General features: G+C 43.8%; 1 pseudogene; it reads left to right on the plus strand.

Annotated features, from left to right (window-relative positions):
* The first annotated feature begins 3,384 nt into the window (after positions 1–3,384).
* LOC118992505 (39S ribosomal protein L9, mitochondrial-like) lies at positions 3,385–4,314 on the plus strand (annotated as a pseudogene).
* The last annotated feature ends 1,210 nt before the right edge of the window (positions 4,315–5,524 follow it).

Raw genomic sequence — 5,524 nt, forward strand, 5'->3', positions numbered from 1 at the left:
ACCGGTAAATGATGTTATCCTGGAAACACACTTCAGGCCAGTGATCCTTGCCCCAAAGGAAGAATGAGGAATGTCCACTAGTAATATAGTAACCAAATCCACATCTAACCTGGAGGAGGGGCAAACTTGCTGGCCCTGGGGATGGAGAAAGGCCGGGGGCCACACTGGAAACCAAATCTGGGAAATCAGGGGAAAACCGACAAAACACAACCTAAGGCCAGGCACGAGCTTCAGAGGGGGGAGCGCACAGAGTGGGGCAAAGATGAAGATGGGGCTTCAAAACCAGGGGAGTTCACTGAGACTACAGACTGGCAAAATATTCATCGCTTCTGGTGGGGGCAGCACTGACTGGGAAGATAAGGAGGAAACTTTCTGAGAAGATGCAGAGAGGAGGGGAACACAGGTGTATCCAAAGGTCATTGAATTGTATACTTAGGGCTTGTGCATTTCAGTGTTTGTAAATTTTACCTTAACAATTATAAACAAATTGAACTCTTATTAGGTTTACTTTTTGCAAGGCTGTGGATTAGCAATGCTGAAACTGCAGTTTGTGTATTATTGAGTTTGAGGCAAATAGAAGCTGGATTCCTTACTGTTGGGAAAAGAAGTTACAAATGTGGAAGGAGTGTTTTTGCACTGGAGTTGGAGTCAGAGTTATGGTATAATTGCAGATCTGTGTCTAATCCTAATCTCTCTCTCTGAACGCACATGTGCATTTCTGATGCATGTCACTATCTCCGTATTTATGTACCTCCTTGTGTATTTGTGCGTATTGTTAACTGATTCTGTCTGCTGAGATGTCTACATCAGTAGGAATGAGCATATTTAACACCAAGATCTTGGTCTCTAAATACCATTCCCCTCTAAAGGAACCAGGGATCCTTGAGAAAGAACTTATCCCAGGGCCAGGTCAGGGCAAGGAGAAGGCGATCCTGGAACATCTTACTTTCTGCCAAAAAATAAGAAGGTGTTTAAAAATCATGGGAATATGTTGAAATAATTCAGAAATCAGCTTGAAGGGGCTCCCACCGGCCGAGTTGAAGACAATTGGAGTATCAGAATAAAGTATATTTGTAATGGATTACAACCCATTGAATAAAATAATCCATATTAATATAAACAAAAACAAATGAATAAGTAGAGGTGAACGGAAACCTCTCATCACAGTAGAATACATATAATCCATATAAATAATACACATAAAAGCAGTGACAGAGGCAGAAAGCCATCAATGGATGCCAAAACTGATGGGCAAAGTTTGATAAGACAGAGATAATTACCGAGTCACAAAGTATGCTCCCAGAAACTGCTTAGTAATTACAAAGGAAAGAGTAACTTCACAGTGGCAGACAACACTTCATCGATTCATCAAACCTAACATCACTGTGTTGGTATAAAGCAATTTTGAATATCATGTGCCTCTGATTAAGAGGCTTGAAGGAGGCCACACCTTCAATTCGGTGCTATTCCACCAAAAATGCATAATCTGAATCTAAGGTGAGAAAACATGAGGCAAACCCAAATAGAAATACATTCTACGAAATAACCATAGTCCTTTAAAATGTCAGGGTCAAGAAACGCAAAGAAAGGCTGAAGGAATGTTTCAGAATACAGGAAAATAAGTAGGCCTGACAACAAAATGCTGTGCATGATCAGGAGAAGGAGGGGGAAAAAAAGTAAGAACACTTGGGGGCAATTGGTGAAATAGAGGATGGGGCAAAAGTAAGTTCACAGTTATGAGTACGTGAAACAGTGTACTCTTGCATTGTTACTTATTAATTGTTGTACTATGTTCCATACAAACTCCTCATAGACAGTAGTATTTTATTGGTATTTAATTTCCCCATTGTGTTAACTGTACTGTGTAAAAGTACGGTCACCTCCCTCAAGGAGCTTTTGGAAAATGCACACGGGAGGTATCTAGCGGCAAGGGGCACAGCATCAACTTACTTTTAAATGGGAGAGAGAGAGAAAGAGAGAGAAAATAATGAAGCAAATAAGGCAAAGATGCAAATAAAAATGCAAAGACATGGATCGAAGTTTATAAAAAGTTTCTTTTACTATTCTTGTAAATTTTCTGTAGAATGAAAATTACGTCAGAATAAGAAGATCCTCCTTAAAACAAAACAAAGCAAATAAGCCGACAGCTGTGGTCAGGAACCAGGCAACAAACTCCAGGCTCAAGGCAGCCAGGAGGCCTGACCTTCCTATCGGGCCGAGCCAGGCCACAGCGAGGCGATTCCAGAGCCGCAGGAGAGGGGCCTGGTCACCCCGCAGGGCAAGTTTAGTTGGCCAAAACATGTATTATGAAAATTCTGTCACTGCATTGACAAGGAACTGGGGTGCATTTCCTGACAGAGTCTGCCATGTCCTCATAGCCCAGAGGCCTTGTACACAGCCGTTTTGTGTCAGATAATTCACAGATAACTTGCAGCAAACAGAGAAGACTCTTGGGGAGAATGTGTGACTTGTGCTCAGATTTCATCTCCTTTCATACAACTGATAATTGTGTAAGTCTTCTGCTTTTGTTATAGCCCATCAAGGAACAGAAATGTGTTTGCATGTTTGCAAGGATGGCTGATTGTTTTTTTAATCTGGTAAAAGAGTTTAAGGTAGACATCACTTTTTAAAAAAGAGTTTAATGTAGACCAAAGTTTTCCCATTTAGTAACAGTATAATTAAAAATATTGTTTCCATCCTGGCTGGTGTGGCTCAGTGGATTGAGTACCGGCCTCAGAACTGAAAGGTTGCTGGTTCCCTGTCGGGGCATGTAGCTGGGGTGTGGGTCAGATCCCCAGTTGGGGGTGCATGAGAGGCAACCAACTGATGTTTCTCTTCCACATCGATGTTTCTCTTCCTGTCTTTCTCCCTCACTTCCCCTCTCTCTGAAAATAAATAAAATCTAAAAAAAATTTTTAAATATCATTTCCTATGGAAAAAATACAATAAAGATTAAATTTTTAAAATACCCTTTCCTAAGCAACTCCTTTCCAAAGAGAAGCATACCTTTACCAGCCAACATCATTCGCTAATCTCTCTCCTGTGGTCACCAGCCAGTGCCTGGCCCTTTTCCAGTGCACAGTGATCTCTTTTTCTGTGCCAGAGATTCTGAAATACTCTGATTTGCTAATTATATGATTTTCTTAATAGTCAGCTCTTTCTTCTTCCAGCAAATTGAAACCCCCACAAATCAAAGACCAATTAATTAAAGATAATGTTGATTACTTTTCAGGTAACCCCTAGTAACCATCTTTTTCTCAAAGTAAGAGGAAATCACTCTGCCAGATTCCTTCAAAACTGATCCCACTACGGAAGCTCTAACATCTAACTTATATCTCTTAGGCTGGGCCTTGGAAGGGCCAAGAGAAACTGCACTGTTAGAGAATGGAACAACCCCAAATTCACCTTGTCTTTGCCTCTGCCTGCCTGTGGGGAGCAGTTTTAACTCCCATCCTGGCTCCAAGGGCAGCGCCCCAGCCTAGGCAGCACCTGGACAACCGCCCAGGGAAGGCCTGGAAAACACCACTCATTAAAGCTGGGCTGAGTCATCAGGGTGTGGAGGCTGTTGAGTCACATTCTTGCAACACAGCAAGCAAACCGAGAACAGGGAAAGAGTCTGTGAAACTTTTCAAGGCCAGGCTCACCCTTGCTCTCCAGCATCAGGCACTGTCATCCGTCCGCCGGCAGCGCTGGTGGGAAGCTCCGCTGGCTGGCCTGATGCCATGCCTGCACTGGTGGCACAGCAGCTACAAGCTGGGGAAGGACACAAAACGCCGGCCCAAAGAACCTGGAGCTCATCCTCACGCAGTCGGTAGAGGAGTTTGGAGTCCCAGGTGACCTGGTTTCTGTGAAGAAATCTGTGGGTAGTCATCAACTATTTCCTTAAGAACTAGCCGAATATGCATCCCCTGAAAACAAGAAGTCGTTTTAAGAGGAGAAATTGCTGAGACAAGAAGGAAAATGAGAAAAGATCCAGATGAAGGCAGGTGTGGCGACAGTGACATCTCCCAGAAGCTGTCACCACCTGCAGGTGGGCTTGGAGAACAGTGTCAAATGGGAGCTAAACCCTACAATAACTGCCCACCACGTCCTCGGAAACCCTGGTGTTGTGGTAGCCCCACAGGCATTCGGGTTCCCCGAAGAGCCCGTCACAAGGTGAGGCGAGTATTGGTGTGAGTGCCCGCAAATGGGCTGGACACTCTGAGAGGGCCTCTGTCCGTGGTGAACTTCGAGAGGCCCAAGACCAAAAGATATAGGTACTGGTTGGCCCAACAAGCTGCCAGGGAATGGCCCTCACCAGCCACTGTTTGTTAAACTGAATATTAATAGGCCAAAACAGTAGAGTTTCAATTTCCTCTTCCTCCATTGGAACAAATGGAAAAGAGCTAGCCATTGTCTTGAGTACTTGGCTCATCCTCATCACCCCAAATGAAAATTTATTGTATGTCTCAAGAAGAAATAAAGAGGTTGTGTTCTAAAACAGATAAACAGCTCTGGCTGGATGGCTCAGTGGATTGAATGCCGGCCTGTGAACCAAAGGGTCACAGGTCCATTGCCAGTCAGGGCGCATGCCTGGGTTGTGGGCCAGGTCACCAATAGGTGGCACACGAGAGGCAACCACGCATTGATGTTTCTCTCCCTCTCTTCCTCCCTTTTCTCTAACAATAAATAATATAATCTTAAAAAAAACATTTAAAACAAACAAAAAAACCATAAACCTTTTTCAAGGCCATTTCAAAAAAGCACTCACCAGCTCTACAAGAGTGAAATAAAAGGTGAGCAGGCAGCCACAAAGTCTGACTGGTCCAAACTAAACAAGGTCAGGTTAGCCCACAGCTGACCCAAGAGAGCAAAGGAAGAGACCTCTTGAAAGGCAAATACTTCCTGGGATATCAAGGCCTGGAAAGGGCATGAAATACGAGTCATGAAAAAGGCTTAATATTGGGAAAAGACCTCTTATGGGGATCTCAGCAAATCTCTTACCAGCCTCTGGTCTCCAGCTTTAACTATTCTTGGCCTTGAACCCCTAGCTGAACAGAATTTACCAAAACAGAATGTAGCCCTTCATATCCCAAGGACCCAGGCAGAGAGGAGTGCTTTGAAACAGATCTCCTTCCAGGGCGTGATTGGTTCAGACCTCTGAAACTGAAAGATGAAAAACCCAGCTTATTAGGGATCAATAGCATCTGAAAGGCATGTGTGCTGGAACCCAAAGGTTCAGACAAGCAGAGGCAGGTCTGACTTATTTCCCTCATAGCTCAGCACTATTTCTTTTAGGCAATGATCTGAAGTGGGACACCTGGCCCGGAGACCCACACTAAATGTTCATCCTTATGAGTAAATGCTTTTGGTAGATCCAATGGTGGAAACTCACAGGAAGCAGAGAATGCCAAGACTAACACACTGGTGTGGCTAACACATGGCGTGACTGACACCACTTGCACAGCAGGGCATCTTGACTGTTGCGTTTAGTAAGCTATGAGATGCTTACTTTCACTCTCTTTTTTTTTTAATATTTTATTTA

Source organism: Sturnira hondurensis, unplaced genomic scaffold (genome assembly GCF_014824575.4).
Source record: "Sturnira hondurensis isolate 20B ecotype Veracruz unplaced genomic scaffold, ASM1482457v3 Scaffold0008196, whole genome shotgun sequence".
Lineage (NCBI taxonomy): Eukaryota > Metazoa > Chordata > Mammalia > Chiroptera > Phyllostomidae > Sturnira > Sturnira hondurensis.